Source organism: Ambystoma mexicanum, chromosome 7q, assembly GCF_040938575.1.
Source record: "Ambystoma mexicanum isolate Mex_15411 chromosome 7q, UKY_AmexF1_1, whole genome shotgun sequence".
Classification (NCBI taxonomy): domain Eukaryota; kingdom Metazoa; phylum Chordata; class Amphibia; order Caudata; family Ambystomatidae; genus Ambystoma; species Ambystoma mexicanum.
This window is the reverse complement of record NC_090941.1, coordinates 102,411,432-102,428,729: the sequence shown is the minus strand read 5'-3', so window position 1 is coordinate 102,428,729 and position 17,298 is coordinate 102,411,432. Positions and strand designations below refer to the sequence as shown.

The window sequence follows — 17,298 nt, the reverse complement described above, 5'->3', positions numbered from 1 at the left end:
TTCTAAAACAACTAGTATTGCTTCATTTGGAAAGAGGGGTGATATGTGCATGCCTTGCCATATTGCTCAGGGCCCAATTCACAGAACGTTTAACACTAAACAAAGTGACTTTTCACTGGAAAAATACACTTTGTACCGGGCCTAATTCACAGAGCGGAGCAAAGTTATTTTGCACTGTATATGTTCTCTTTGCACCACACTAAATGGGCCTAATTCACAAAAAAAGCGCTAGTTCTGCAGGGATGAGAGAAAAGGACTCCACAATTTCCAATAATATTCCATAGCACTGTCATCAGAAGTTTACATTTTGTATGCAATATGCATATCGTAATTTTGCAACCACACGACAGATTTCTAACAATTCTTTCTAATATGAACTCTGCACAAGACACAGTTTGTCCAAGATGCCACAGACCCAGGCAAAGCAGGAATGCAATACGTTGTGTAAAAGAGCAAGCCTTAGGAATGTATTAAGGAAACAATAATTCATAAAAATTACACCATTTTTATTAATTGTGGATTTTAGTAGGATGTCGAGCAAATGATTCCCTATGGTGCCAAATGATCAATCTCTTACTGTAATTGCTCTGTTTGCCTTTTAGTAACAGCATGTTAGTGTTTGCATTTTACATAATGTCTTACAATAGCAGGAAAAGCATTATTATTTGACATCAAAGGATACCCAATCATGCCAAAAAATCAAATTATTCTCGATGAGCAGATGTCTATCCGTTTTGCAACATCAGAAAACAGAGCAAAATGCCAGATATGGGCATTGCTTTCAGGGACGTCATTGCACCAAAATGCTAGGGGTAGCAGAAGTGACATCATATGACCCTTGACCTCTGATGACATCACAGGAAGTGATGTCATTTGACCGCACACCAAAGTGACATCACGGGAAGCAATGGAACACAACAGTTTACCCTTTGACAAAACAGGAAGTGGCATCACATAGCATTGTTTCTAAGTACACTATGAAAAATATGCTTACAATATTACTGTAACGTGATATAAATTTCATACAAGAATGAATCACCACATGTATCTGCAGAAAAAAAAATGCTATAACTTCAACTTGCGAAAAGCAAAATACATAGTCCGAAATGGATGCTTATTCTACTCTATATGCTTTTTGGAGGATTGTGTCTGTATTGTGAATTTGAGGTGATTAGGAACCGACTAAAACAGTGACTCGCCCCCTGAAGTATGCCTGAAATTAACCTTTAATGAGTCTAGCAATTATTGTATGGAATTCCAGAAGGACAAATAGCTCAAACAGCCACATGGCTTCAACAATGGGGGTCCTAGTTTCTATAGTAGACTCTCAAATGGTGACTAGATTGCAGCTGACACACCGCCATAGTGCTTTTCATGTGTCCTAGTTGCAACACGAAACATGTACATAGAATGGAAATATAATTATTATGGTAGTAATAGAAATTTGAAGTCTTAATTCACTAGTAGCTAAAATACCTCTTTCACTTCCAGGAGATTGAAACAATGGACAAGAATATTTGGCTACTGAATATCATGCAATAGAGCCATCTGAATGAATAATTTTAGGTCATATGATGAAGGCGATGTTGTGCTCATGTGACAGTGGAAAAGGAATCCATGTGAGAAGGCATGGTCCATTGACCCACAAAAAGAAAATAAGCAGGTGCAATGACAGATGCCAGTGCCATTAGTACATCAGGTACACAAGCAAAATCCAAATATCATAAAAGGATGACAAAGTTCTGAAGGGGTGCCATGCCAAGAGGAAACAGTTCTACTGATTTGACAGTTTTATAGCTATGATCACGGGGTAGACTTTCACAAATCACACTACAAACTGCATCCTAGAGTCTGCCAATCCTCGTTGCCCCGTATTACCTCAATACAACTCTTAGATCAGTTGGTGCATACCTGCTAACCACACCCAAATTTAACGGACTTCATTATGGAGGTAGGTCCTTCCATGTTAAATCAACCAAACACTGGAATGAAGTACCTAATCCTCTAACAATTAAATAAATATACATGACAGAATCTGTTGTGCAGGCTCTCATCACCCAAACTCCAAGGCATACGGCGCATCTGACTGATGACAACCTGGGTACGACTGACACTAGTGGGGTGTTTATCACCAATCCACCCGTCAATCCGGTAACATCGTGCCCAGAATTGTCAACTTCACAAATTATGGAGGGATATGCCATCTATGAGAAATCACAGACTGGTAGGGCTTCTAGCCCTGAACCAGATTCAATGGTATTGACCTATAATGAGGATGCCAATACAACAGTGCATTCCACCCCTACACAGTCGTTACCTGCAATTTGTAGGTGTAAGGCATCACTGCAGGACAGCACAGACACAGAGGCCCTAAGCTATCTAGAAAATGACAGCTCTACGTCCTAAGCAATGTTTGGTAGTCTTGAAAATATATTGACTAAACTGACTAACAAGTGCAATTTCATCAATGCAAAGTTGGCAAAACTATGTGCGGTAGTAGAGCCTCAAATAATTGGGCTGATTAATATAATCAAAGTATTAAATACCATCTCTGCACGCACAGAGGCCATGGATAATAAAATGAATATCATGACCAAACTAGTACTGGAACACTCTCACTCCAACAGAGTTCACCCTGACTTGGAGATCAAAGATACTAATAAGGTGACAGACTCAAATTGTTGCACTTGGTAAAATAGGAAGAATAATAAAAGTGCCTAAAAGGCAATTATGTACAAAGATCTCACCAGGAAAAAAAAGAGGTTGAATACCAGACAGAAGGAATTAGGTGAGCCTGCTGTTTCGACCATTCTTCCCCCTGCTCAGGCCGGACTTGCCTCCAACACACATGGCATGAGGAACACAATATATTCTAATAACTGTGTCTCGAATGTATCATCTGAGATTCAATTTGGCATCCAGATGATAAGAGTGTCTACTAAGGAGTGTGACCAAGACCACCACACGCAGTTGAATAAGCACATTGGATGCTATGATGCCAATGGAAAGAAGGAGGCTGAGCATGTAAAACTACAACAATCTGTGAACCAACAAGATCACTCCATACATAAGAATAGTTACGTTCGACCCAGTCATCTACTGAACCTGCTTTGATTAAGGCAAACAATAAAGTTGGATTCACTACCACAAATGTTATTGATTCCAAGTTTACCAATACAACATATAATATCAAGGCTTTAAAAATATGCAGCATATTCCATGGCTCTGATAGGCGAGCAGGTGAGCAGATCCAAAAGAAAACATGTTGCTGCATGGTTATAAAAATAATATTTCAGCAGAGACAAAACCTTATCTAGAGAAATAGGTGCCAACCCTTAATGAAGATGATAGTGCCTTCTCTAAACCCAACCAAGTCTTCTTCATATTTAGATACCAGAGACCTTATACTACTCACCCAAATGGATAATAATCTGAATATTTTGATTAGAAATATCTAGCTTCTTACATGCAAGATATGGCGAGCAAAACAACAAATCAAAATAACAGCATTTTATGACACCCAAGTCAACACCTAGGGCGTTATATATTTTTTAAGATCTGACTCCTAGTAAGCAAAATATAATTCACTTACAAGCTAAGTTGAATTAGTAATACAAGTATACAAAAACATTTCAGATATTATCTGTGTAAGTTTAAAGAATATGTAAAGCTCTGGCATGTTACATGGACTGTCATTCATAGTCAGAAAATAACCCAATTGTGGCAAGTGCTTTTAAATTTGATAAAGGAGAAATGATATAAATAATACAAATGGTAGTGGTATGTGCAAAGCTGGCTGCCTGATGACTGAACATGTCTTGTACAAGTTAAATTACAGTCATATTTAGCCATACATTATATTATGCCACTGTCACAAGCATTACAATCATTCCTATTATGCTGCACAACATGTATACATTTGAATTCGTAATTGTTTCTTGAGTATTAATGAATGAAACTCTTAAGCAGGGTTTAAGAAGTCGATTTATTTTGATACTAAGCAATGGGAGTTAATTAGACTGTGGCAATATGGAATGTGAAGATACCAGCATGATATCAAATGTAATTGCATGCAACTGCATTTTGTCGAAATATAATTGGTTGCAGGAGTTAGTGGACTATTAAATATTCAAATAGGTCACACCATCAAATAGATTTTACAAATACTAAAATTGCTGGCATTACTAATTGCTGTCAAACTAACATGGTGAGTTAATTGACATTAAAACACAGGCATACATGCTCCTTTAGAACTGACTTGTGTGATTAATTATAATATAATAGTTTTAACATAGAAATGACAGACCTTACAGGCACTTTCCAACAACACACATGTTTCCATAAATCACTAGGACTCAGATATTCTTCGGTTAATTAGGCATTCATTGTTCAAATAGGATGGCATGCTGAAATGAATGTTTGTTTCACCCAAGCTAAAACCTTTTCAGTTACTGGTTTGCCAATGAAACAATATTTAAACATACATTTGAAACAAAACTGACGAAGAACAAGGACAAAAACCACTGTCACGAATAGTTTTTCCCCATTCAAATAAATTAGTTATTTGTTTTACCATGTTAGGGAAGCATATTGTCAGATTTGGTCAATCTTTGTCAATGTAATGCTACATACAGACATTAATTGTGCTCTAGAGGTGGGTAGTATATAAATACATATTCTAAATGAAGCTCAATTGTTAATACAACAAAAAGGATTGGACTTGAAAAATGGCAAATGTTGGCTGATATGTGATGATTGTCCAAACCAAGTGTTTTTACAGGGTAGGAGGTATTAGTACCCCTTTCATTTGTAGTAGAAGCCTGCTCTCCAATATTCCAGAGGATATTGGATGGTCATATCAGCATTCAATGAAGATGAGCATCAAGAGATTTTAAAGGCTTGTATGTTAATTGCAAGTTCTAGTCATGGTGTATGCAGGAATATGTAGATGTAAGTGATTTAGCCATAGATACAGTAGGGATCACGTATTGATATAAACGTAATTAAGTATCACAATATATGTGATGATCATTGTAAACAGTGATCAGTATACACACATATGGAAGGGCATGCCAATTATCCCAAAGAGGGAACATGGTAGGCTTGATTATAGAAGTATCCTCTTATGACCTAACATGAATATTAATGCTTTAAGTGGACACGTTTGTCATATGCAAACCCAGTTGGCATTAAAATTATCCTATATCATAAAGCTAAGCCAAATTCGGCCTGTCCAATGAAGGTGGAAAAGTCCTTATCTTCAGAAACTCTGATATGTGTATATCAAAATGAATGATACATGTTGCTTCCTAGTTGAATTGGTGAGCGGTGTACACATTTTCTATTGTCTGAGGGTTTTACTGTAAAGGTATTATTTGCCTGCAGTTTGGTAATGGCTTGACAGTTTTTGATTTTCAGGATAGTAGTTTAAATTTCCCTTTCCTTCTCTTAGAATACTTTGATCTTGCTGTTTGGAGGCTATTACAGTATACAAGATGGAATGTCTTTTATTAAACATGCTGCTCTTAATGCTGTGTCTATGGAAATGTCATCTATTTTTTTTAATTTTTTTATTTATGTATTTGATTGTTTGGTTTGTTTTACACCTTTGATAATGCACAAATGAGGTATTTGGCCGCAGAGCGCAGAACAACCATAGAACAACAAAATAGTCAAAAACAAAAGCTGTATGTATAAACATCTACATACACATGTGTGATCTCATGAAAGGAAACAACTCACTATCGACTTACATTTAAAAACATAGGCTAGTATTATTTCAGAAAAAGAAAGGGTTACAATTCCCAATGAAGAAGCAATACAGATGGAGATTGTTGTAACTGTCAGGAATGGCACTCTGTCAAGAGTGGCACAGGGTACCCAAGTAGGGTTTGGGTGGCTGTGCTGAGGTAAGGTAGCAGATAAGCACACACAGCAGGAAGTTCAACAAGAAAGAAGAGTAGGAAACAGTAGCTGTGAGCCAAAAGGGGCAAAAGATACAAAGGTACAAACAAACTGGATTCCCTCTTGGGGTGTATGCTGAAATGGGAAAGAGTGTTCCACGAACCTTAGGAAACTCCAGCCTTCTGCACAGATTGCTATAACAGAGGCCCACGCTGTATGCTCATGGCTGGCAACAACAGCAGTGGGTGTCTGTAACACTGGAAACGCGACAAAGGAAGGGCCAGAGGTTGCCTGCCGGAAACCAACAGGCAAGCTCTGTACAAAGGGATTACATAAGACACATGAGAAGACAAGAACAGAAATATCCAGCAAAAAGGAAGTCAATGAGCAATCTAGCAGAAGGAAATGAAGGAAAGGCAGTTAGACTGAAATAGATAACCTAAGGTGGAGTACATAGGACTCAAAGAAGAGAACAAGGAGCAGCAGTCAGGAAAACAGAAGGCTGCAAAGTAGGAAGCAGGTCTGTAGTCAAGAGTGGCACAAGTTGCAGGCAAACTGTATTGGACTGCGGAGGACTGTAGTAGGCTGAAAAGCAGGGAGTCCAGAAGAACAGGACAGAGAGAGATTAGTAGTAGGTGACAGACAGAGAGCCCAAAAGAATAGGGCCTCTAGGTAGGGAGCCCAGAGGAGCAGGGCTGTAGGCAGCAAAGAGGTGCAGGGAACAAGGGCTTGGAGAGAGCAGAAGGTTGCAAGCTGCACGGTAGGAAGCCCAGAGAACAAGGGCTGTAGGCAGCCGGAGTGAGGCAGGCTGCAGGGCAGGAAGCCCAGAGGATAAGGACGGTAGGCAGCCGGAGTGAGGCAGGCTGCAGGGCAGGGAGCCCAGAGGACAAGGATTGTAGGCAGCCGGAGTGAGGCAGGCTGCAAGGCGGGCAGCAGAGGACTAGGACTGTAGGCAGCCGGAGTGAAGCAGGCTGCAGAGCAGGGAGCCCAGAGGACAAGGACGGTAGGCAGCTGGAGTGGGGCAGGCTGCAGGGCAGGGAGCCCAGAGGACAAGGATTGTAGGCAGCCGGAGTGAGGCAGGCTGCAAGGCGGGCTGCAGAGGACTAGGACTGTAGGCAGCCGGAGTGAGGTAGGCTGCAGGGCAGGGAGCCCAAAGGACAAGGACTGTAGGCAGCCGGAGTGAGGCAGGCTGCAGGGCAAGAAGCCCAGAGGAGCAGGGCCACTGACTGTAGAGGGCTGCAGAGGACTGTAATAGGCTGCAAGGCAGGAAGCCCAGAGGACAAGGGCTGTAGGTAGAAGGCAGCAGAGCGTGATCGGCTGCAAGGCAGGGAGCCTGGAAAGGGCACTGGAACAAAACAGGAAAATGCAGCAACAGGAACAGCATACAAAGTAAAGGGTCAAGGCAAACAGGAGTGGGGAGAACTCAAGATGCAAGACACTGTGCTCCTGCAGGCAGCTGCTGTATATACAGCCCTGCCCTGTTCTGAGGCAGGCTAATTGACAGCACCTGTAGCAGCACACCTGAAGACAATCTGCCTCCTCCCTCTCTTTTCCTGAGCAGGTGGAAACAGCACTGGTCGCTAGGGCTTCTGGGGATTGTGGTCCCAATAACGATGAATGAGAATAGCCAGGAATTGAGCACTGCAGCGAGGTGCATTATGGTAAATGTAGTTAATTGAATAAAATAAGAAAGAACCAAAGTTGAGCAAATGTAAATTAAAGACCAAGGCGTGAAAAGGAGTTGTTCAAGGAGTATTAGGATAAATGAGTACCAAGTAGTCCATGATGGCTGCCAATGCGTGCGCCAGCGGCGCTGGCATGACAGTATGCCCCTCTCCATGCCCCTCTCCAGGCCCCCTGAAGACTGACCAACAAGAAGAGCACGTCCAAGGCTTGTCACACCGCGAGAGAGTCTATACCAAAAAGGCACATCATGAAGCACCAAAAACTGTTTAATGCTGCAAGGTGACAGTCTTGAAGGGAGGAGACATTACCAATGTTTCGAACCTTTGAGGTATAATTCAGAAAAGACAACTTCTTAGGGACCAAAAACCCAACAGTGCATTCATGAACTGAGGAACTGTGGAGATGTGCTGCAGACTCCATGGCATATATTGCTTTGAAAGAAGTGGTCTTCCTTAGGACTGGCAATGGTACAGTGCTGAAAGGTGGAACCAGAGATTCGGCTGAATTGGTTGCTCTAGGACGGTCGTCCAAATAGTCAGAAGCAGCAATGGCAACATGAAGATTTGCGACAGAGACTTCAGGAGTAACAAATGTTGCAGGAACACCATGAGTTGCAGGAAGATCAGGAATGGCAGTAGGAAGTTCAGATGCTGTAACAGCTGGAAGTATAGGTGTCACAGGAGCACCAGCCGACAGGGACGCAACTGAGACTGATGGTGTCGTGACTGGTAGTTTAGGTGCTGCAGAGGCACCAACAGGATCTACCGGAGCTGTAGCCTTAATAGGAGAACTTTTAACTTGTTTTGTAACAGGTACTGTCCTTGCAGGCAGAGAGGAAGGGGGTGCTTCGACTGCAGTAGGAGTGATCTGAGATGAGGCATCAGTAGCAGATTCAGGAGTACTAGCAGGGGGAGCAGCAGAGATAGGGCTAGCAGATCTTGTAACAAGTAGCATGGTGGATGTAGGACCAGGAAAGGGTAAGCCTTCCGAAGGCGGGCCTGCAAAGTCTTGTGTGCCCAAGTTGATACATGGATCTGGGGTATTGACAGTAGGCAAAGTTGGATTCCAGACAGGTACTGGGTATGTTTCAGGATCTGACTCCTGGTCAGGAGTGCCAATGTTCATAGAAGCAGAATACAACTCAGATCTGGTCACTTCAGTAGAGGCTATAAGTGGGAGTAAAGGACTGACATCAAGGGCAAGAATGGAACAATCCTTTGACTCAGCAGAATGTCCAGTCAGATGATTACACTTGATCTTTGGTGTAATGGCCGTGTGAGCGATCTGGCCCACTGGAGGAGTCCATTCTTCACTATCTGAACGATAGCCTGTGTTACTGTGGCTAGTAAGTGAATGAGCGGTGTCAAGCTTTAACTGGTATGTATATGCCAAGTTCAGGTCTTCCAACTGCTCTGTATAAGTCTGTATCCTTTTCTGTGTTACCAGTACAGGCCTTAATCTGTTAAACTCTAAAGACAGAATGTCGGGTGTTGGACATAGTGTCAGATGGTCTGGTAAATTGTGTCCCTTAGCTAGATTCTTATAATGCAGATAGACAAATTCACCATAGAGGTCTTCGGTTTGTCTTTTAAGGCTTAAGAGTTGTTCTTGTAACAGGTATGTTCCATTAGCCTGTTCTACAGTTTCAGAATCTGGTGCAGCAGAAAATTCGGGTGTTGCAATAGGAAGACTGACCTTAGAGTTATCATGGTTAGCAGTTACTGGGGAAGCATTAAGACAACTGATGGTCAGTATTGGTCTTTTGTACCCAGGACCAGCTGCACTAACCTCAGGATACTGAATGCCTTGTCCGATTAAATGAATGTTTACAGCAGTCAGGGGAGGTTGTGTAGCTTGCCAAGCTGATCTTGAGCATATCACTTTGGCAACAGCGTACTCTGGTTGAGAGTCTGCCACAATGAGTGCAATATCCTTGGCTGTAGCAGTGTTACGACATTGGTCCTGAGACAGGGTAGCCTGGGATAAAGGAATACAAGGTTCGTGTACCGGCTGAATGTCGAATGTAGTGTCAGAAGAAATGCCAAAAACCGCATGAGTGTTTTCCACTGCTTGGGCTAACAAAATCTGCAGGAATTCATTTTCTTGCTGTAGCCCTTCTATAGATAGAGACTGCGGATCATAGTTGCAAATGTCATAGTAGTTACACATGGAAGGGTCAGCGAGCCAGTGAGTGTAGTACTGTGCTTATAAACCTTTGTTTACTAGGGCGAGTCTGTCTTTTAAACTATGGTTCTTGTTTGCAGTCCTTAAGAAAACTTTAGATCTTTGCAGAGGTTTCTTGAACCGAAAAGAAAGCATCCTTGGTCTGTGTGTGCCCTTCCTGCCTATGGAACAAGAATCTTTTTGGTCTTGCATTCTGTCAGGAATGGCACTCTGTCAAGAGTGGCACAGGGTACCCAAGTAGGGTTTGGGTGGCTGTGCTGAGGTAAGGTAGCAGATAAGCACACACAGCAGGAAGTTCACAAGAAAGAAGAGTAGGAAACAGTAGCTGTGAGCCAAAAGGGGCAAAAGATACAAAGGTACAAACAAACTGGATTCCCTCTTGGGGTATATGCTGAAATGGGAAAGAGTGTTCCACGAACCTTAGGAAATTCCAGCCTTCTGCACAGATTGCTATAACAGAGGCCCACGCTGTATGCTCATGGCTGGGAACAACAGCAGTGGGTGCCTGTAACACTGAAAACGCGACAAAGGAAGGGCCAGAGGTTGCCTGCCGGAAACCAACAGGCAAGCTCTGTACAAAGCGATTACATAAGACACATGAGAAGACAAGAACAGAAATATCCAGCAAAAAGGAAGTCAATGAGCAATCTAGCAGAAGGAAATGAAGGAAAGGCAGTTAGACTGAAATAGATAACCTAAGGTGGAGTACATAGGACTCAAAGAAGAGAACAAGGAGCAGCAGTCAGGAAAACAGAAGGCTGCAAAGTAGGAAGCAGGTCTGTAGTCAAGAGTGGCACAAGGTGCAGGCAAACTCTATTGGACTGCGGAGGACTGTAGTAGGCTGAAAGGCAGGGAGTCCAGAAGAACAGGACAGAGAGAGATTAGTAGTAGGTGACAGACAGAGAGCCCAAAAGAATAGGGCCTCTAGGTAGGGAGCCCAGAGAAGCAGGGCTGTAGGCAGCGAAAAGGTGCAGGGAACAAGGGCTTGGAGACAGCAGATGGTTGCAAGCTGCACGGTAGGGAGCCCAGAGGACAAGGGCTGTAGGCAGCCGGAGTGAGGCAGGCTGCAGGGCAGGGAGCCCAGAGGATAAGGACGGTAGGCAGCCGGAGTGAGGCAGGCTGCAGGGCAGGGAGCCCAGAGGACAAGAATTGTAGGCAGCCAGAGTGAGGCAGGCTGCAAGGCGGGCAGCAGAGGACTAGGACGGTAGGCAGCCGGAGTGAAGCAGGCTGCAGAGCAGGGAGCCCAGAGGACAAGGACGGTAGGCAGCCGGAGTGAGGCAGGCTGCAGGGCAGGGAGCCCAGAGGACAAGGATTGTAGGCAGCCGGAGTGAGGCAGGCTGCAAGGCTGGCTGCAGAGGACTAGGACTGTAGGCAGCCGGAGTGAGGTAGGCTGCAGGGCAGGGAGCCCAGAGGACAAGGACTGTAGGCAGCCGGAGTGAGGCAGGCTGCAGGACAAGGAGCCCAGAGGAGCAGGGCAGCAAGGAGTGAGCCCAGAGGAGCAGGGCCACTGACTGTAGAGGGCTGCAGAGGACTGTAATAGGCTGCAAGGCAGGAAGCCCAGAGGACAAGGGCTGTAGGTAGAAGGCAGCAGAGCGTGATCGGCTGCAAGGCAGGGAGCCCGGAAAGGGCACTGGAACAAAACAGGATAATGCAGCAACAGGAACAGCATACAAAGTAAAGGGTCAAGGCAAACAGGAGCGGGGAGAAGATGCAAGACACTGTGTTCCTGCAGGCAGCTGCTTATATACAGCCCTGCCCTGTTCTGAGGCAGGCTAATTGACAGCACCTGTAGCAGCACACCTGAAGACAATCTGCCTCCTCCCTCTCTGGTCCTGAGCAGGTGGAAACAGCACTGGCCGCTAGGGCTTCTGGGGATTGTGGTCCCAATAACGATGAATGAGAATAGCCAGGAATTGAGGGCTGCAGCCAGGTGCATTATGGTAAATGTAGTTAATTGAATAAAATAAAAAAGAACCAAAGTTGAGCAAATGGAAATAAAAGACCAAGGCGTGAAAAGGAGTTGTTCTAGGAGTATTAGGATAAATGAGTACCAAGTAGTCCATGATGGCTGCCAATGCGTGCGCCAGCGGCGCGGGCATGACAGTAACTGACATGGTAACGCATATCAAAATTGAGATATGAGAAGAGAATGCCTGATTTGTTCCTCTTACATTATGAACATCTTAATCCATGACACAAGTCTGGATTGTTGTTCCTAGGAAAATGATAGGGATGTAGTACTTTGAGAAGTCAGCCTCTCACTACAATCATTATGTATCCACTATCATTTAATTTTACAAGTGAGACTCACCCTATATATTTACAGACCCATGCAATTATCAAACCTTTTGTTTTAAAAAGCCACACATTTTTTCCCTGCCTCCCTCCCTGCCCTCCCCTTCTATCTCATGTTCATGTTCATTTTCATGTTTTTTTTTTTTTTTTTTTTGTCAGATGCTAGGTGTTTCTGCTTGTTCCATACTTGTAGTAGATTTCTTATTGAAGTGATATCTTGCATCTCAAAACCTACACAAAATAGGATTACATGTCCTTCCAGGTTATCCAAGACTAGCGTGAGTCTGGTGTTTATGAACCCCCATTTGCCCAACGATAAAGTCACATTCAAACAACACAGATATATAGAACATGTGTCCATGGTCTTTGGACAGCCAACCTATTTAGACATTTTTTAAAAGAGAGGGTTCTCTCAATATTGAAAGATTAAATTCTACATTGCCCAATATACTTATGATAGCCTGAGCATTTCCTGAGCCCCTCACTCACTCAGACTTTATGCTTAAATGTACTGTTCTTTATCCCTATCTTTTCCTTGTACTTTCTAACCTGTGTTTGTGACTAACCATTCCTACTGTACTGCATTCATCCTCCATATCTCAATTTGTCCTGTCAATATGCTCCAGCAGACTAAGGGAATGTGGTCCATGGCCGGGACTCAATTCACCTAAACTTGGAAAATGCTCTGAGAGCACTATATTGGCGCAGTATACACACATGAAATAATAATAATAATAATAATAATAATAATAATAATAATAATAATAATAATAATAATAATAATAATAATAATAATAATAATAATAATACCCCCATGACAACAGAATAGCACAGGGGCCTCTACCACAATTCAGGGAATTATCAGTTATTATGTAAGACTTTACATTCAATGATAAAGAAAGTCTACATGTTATTTCATGGATAGCTTGTTGTCCAAACAAAATCCTTTGACTTCACTGGCAAAATCAATGTGTGCATCATCTTATCGATCCTGAGCACTATCACCAATGATTTGATACTTTTCACATTCACCTTTTGTGTTCAACTGAAAAACACAGTATTATCTTCATTAGATTTCAGGTTTGTAAAAACCATGCAGCCCTCAATTTCTACCAGACTGTTCACTAATCTGTTCACATCCTGAGCTGATGGCATGTGAAGAAACTAATTGTGTGTCATCAGTTTACTGGTGTATACTAACACTCAGTTTATGTACACGAGCCACAATAGGTTTCATATGCAAATTAAATAGTACAGGTGACAGAAGTGATCTTTAAGGGAGACCACATTGCATGGGAATAGCTGTTGATATCTCTCTACCCAGCTGGAATGATTGTAGTCTGTTTGAAAGGGTCAACAGGCAGATCCAATGTAACATCTGCCCTCCCAACCCCATACTTGCAGAGAGAATAGAGATAAGGGCTTTGTGACTCACCTTGCCTCATTCTGCAAAGTTGAGTGATACAAATAAGCAGGCACCCACGTACCAGTTATCGTCAAGATTTCATCCATTATTTTGAGTGTTGCGCATGTTGTGCTGTGCTGTCTATGGACACTTGATTGATAATAATATAGTAGATTAAACCCGACCATGAGTGTTTTCTCAAGTATTTCACCTAAAATTGGAGGCCACATAATGGGTCAAATGTTGTTCAAGACTTCTAGATCCAGCGGTGGCTTAAGATGGGTACATATGATGCCTGATGTAGGGTGTTTGGAAAATGTCTCTGAGCCAGAGATGCATGTCTAAGAAGTCAATTGCAATCAGGATTTTTTGGAGAATCCCCTTTCAGAAAAGTAGAGTGATTTGCATTGTTGGTGGTTATTGTAGGTTTCAAAGTAATAACATGTTTTTTGATATATCTATACATAGCACTTTATGTCAGATTCAAACAGCTTCTAGGGACTAAAAACACAGTGTTTATCATTGCACAAGCAATACCCAATAAATGGCACTCAATGTGTAGACCTCATAAGGAAAAATGTCTAAGTCTACCCTACTACAGAATTCACAATCGCAAAGTGCAGGCTCACCCACGGAGACACACCAAGAGGCCTAACAAATAATCCTAGAGGTGAAGACAGTTGTTTTTTTGTTATTGTTACAACGTTGTTGTTATCTGTTGTTGCATGATCGCTTTTACAAACATGTGAGACAAAATAACGAATTAAGATGCAAACTGTATGTGTAAATCACAAATGGCAATAAATATATGTTAAAATACATAACTAGTGAGATATCCACATGGAACACAAGTAGCAATAAGAGATGGCAATTCTTTTAAAGTGATGGGAGGAAACGCATCTCAAGGCAGAATACCTTTCTGCAGTGAAATAAGAGTCCATTTGACACAAGAGAATTTTGTTATAAATACCTCTAGCATGCCGTAATCTTTTTTTAAAGATATGAATTAATATTAGGACATTTTCCCAAACAATTCTCCGTTTTTCATGGAGAAATATGATTAGAATTGTGCTTGGTAGTTTGGAAAGTATTTCTGGATTAAGAGACCCTAAACTCTCCTGAACATACCAGGTGCACCGGGCCCCTTAATCATTGTTTTAATGTTTTGCCCGAGCTGCACAGTGATTGGCTTACACTTTTACAACATGTGTTAACCAAACAGGGTTTTTAGAATTTAGACTTTTTTTTAGCACATATTAGGTTCAAAAACCATACAATCTGTAAAACTGTGTCATTGAAAAGGTTGTACAAAATGGTCACCTCTATCGCCAGGATGCATTAGGGCAGCAAAGGCAGTTATTACTGCTTGAAAAACAGGGATATGAAATGTGGAGCTATTGCATTTGACAAGATTCGTAAAATGTTTTATTTGTATTTTCATGTCTGAGTTTATATAGCGAAAATCTAGCTAGGAAGCCACATAATGCTGTACAAGTGATGTGGGGATAACAGAGCTCGGTGGAAGGGGAGGTTGCAGGTTAGAGTAGCTTAGATATCACATACGGCAGGGGTGGAATTGACCTAGTACGATAAATTCTTACAAGACCCATAGGTGTTCCCGATAGCAGGGTCGTGAGTTCTTTACTGCAGGACAATTGGAGTAGCCCTGATATTGGCCGTAATGACGTTCCACTCGGCTGGGGTGTAGCTTGAAAATTCCTCTAATTCCTGGTTTTCTATTAGATTGCTTGTTTAGTCAAAACCTTTGCAATGGCCAGGTTCCTAGAGGAGCGTTTCCCATCTGAATTTGACAACAATAATAATATTATAAACTTTCATCTGCAAAAGAATAAAACAATGATTGTACCAGACTACCACACTGGGATTAATGGGGTTGTTAGCTGCAGACCAAGGATCACATTATTTTCATACATAATTCTTCAGATTGTCATGGAATTGTGCGTTTTAATACATGCAATTTTGCCTATTTGATTTTCTTATTCAATAGATGAAAATCATTTCGGGTGTGTGCATTGTTGTATTGTTCATCATTTCTGAACTGTAAACTTGTCTTCAGTTTTACCTTTTCATCCATAGTGAAGCATTGTTTAGGGAGGCTGATATTGCAAATCATCCATTATGGGTACTTCTTCTGTGTCTTTTATTTCTCCAAAAAGTTAGCATGTTTTGTAGAGTCATGTCTAATGTTTGTTCTTCCCATTTATAATATATTTATTACCCCAATACATCGTTTGTGCTTTTTGCTATTCTTCGTTGTCTTCCACCCCATTTTACACCTGTGAATTGCTCCCATCTGGAGAGGGAAGCCACATTACTCATAAACAATTGAAATGGGCTGGTTTTAACTCCTTTGCACGTTCTGACGTCTCCCGCGCAAATGTGTAATCTCATTCACAGTTGGCTCGTTATGTAGAAACTACCATTGGTTCTGAAGCAGATATTTCTAGTGCATCAAAGCTTTCCACAGAAATGTACGCACAAGCCATTTGTCTCCAATATCTCTGAGGAATGTTCTTTGCAATCATTGTTGGATTTAATTTCCATGTGTTGCAACATTTCCCTTGTTTTTGCTTTTTTTTTTTACTTTTAAGTTCCTATATCGTTGTTTGTGATGATATCTCTTCCTCAATTATTTGTAATTCTTAAAGTTACCATGCTGAATTTTATAATACATGGGGTTTTTTTTAATTTTATTTTTTAATGCTGCCTGATGATTTTTACATCACTGGATCTTGCTCCACAAGCATGATAAAAATCCTCAGAACTCATAAGGATTCTGTGCAATTAAGCATAATTTTACAGCGATATGGCTGCTCATGGTGTTGCATTTTCTTCCCTATTTTCTTGTCGAAAGCCCATATTTGTTGTTGTGTCGTATTTATTACAGCTGCAGTCACATTTGAAGATCATGTTCTCTGTTTACGTTTGAGTGTTTCATGGATGAGGGAGTTAACCTTAGAAGTCCCATTGCCGTATCTTTTTTCTATATGGGTGTCTGGGTCCTGTGGATTTGCCTACAAAGTTTTCATAGGGTTCTCCTTGATCTGGCCTTCTCCTCTGCCACAAAGTACACACAGAGTTCTTAATGCTTTTGCCTTCTCCTACACCTACACATCATTTGTGAGGTTCTCACTGCTTTGGCCTTCTCTGCTGCCAAAACAATGCATGTGGGGTTGTCAGTGAGTGGCCTTCTCCAGTGCCTGCACAATTCAAGTAGGGTTCTCTATGCTTTGGCCTTCTTCTTCATCTAAAAAATAAATGCATGGTTCTCAGTGCTTTGGGATTTTCCTCTATCCACTTAATGTATGTGGGGTTCTTTGTGCTTTGACCTTTTCCTACCCCATTTAAATGTGCATTGTTTGGACTGCTCTTCCACTGGCTTTTCATGCGACTTGCCCACCAAAAAATCATATGGCACTACCCCCCTAAAAAGAAATCTAATCTAATTCCCTATTTATTTAATGGAATGCTAACCTGCACTATCCTACATATAATACCCTGTCCTAATAGGTCTGAACCTCTCATGAATTTTCAAGTGCCAACCATTGACTGCCCTTGGTCTTCTGTGTATTCACTATATGAGAATGAGTTTCACCCAAAACAGCTTATTTGGATTCAGCACCAGCAAGCTTTTGTTCTCTTTTGGAAGACATATCACCTTTCTAGAGAAGAGAATCTGCCCTCAGAGGGCAGTGAGGTGCTTCAAAACGATAGCCTCTGCCATCAAGAGGGATTTTATATCAGGGTGTTATTATTAGAGACTCTTTGAAGTAGGCAGACAGGGGAACAGTTGGAGTTAAATT

General features: G+C 41.8%; 1 protein-coding gene across 2 annotated transcripts in view; it reads right to left on the bottom strand.

Annotated features, from left to right (window-relative positions):
- Positions 1-17,298, bottom strand: part of NLGN4X (neuroligin 4 X-linked) — a 958,019-nt gene that overhangs the window by 557,706 nt on the left and 383,015 nt on the right. The window lies entirely within an intron of this gene.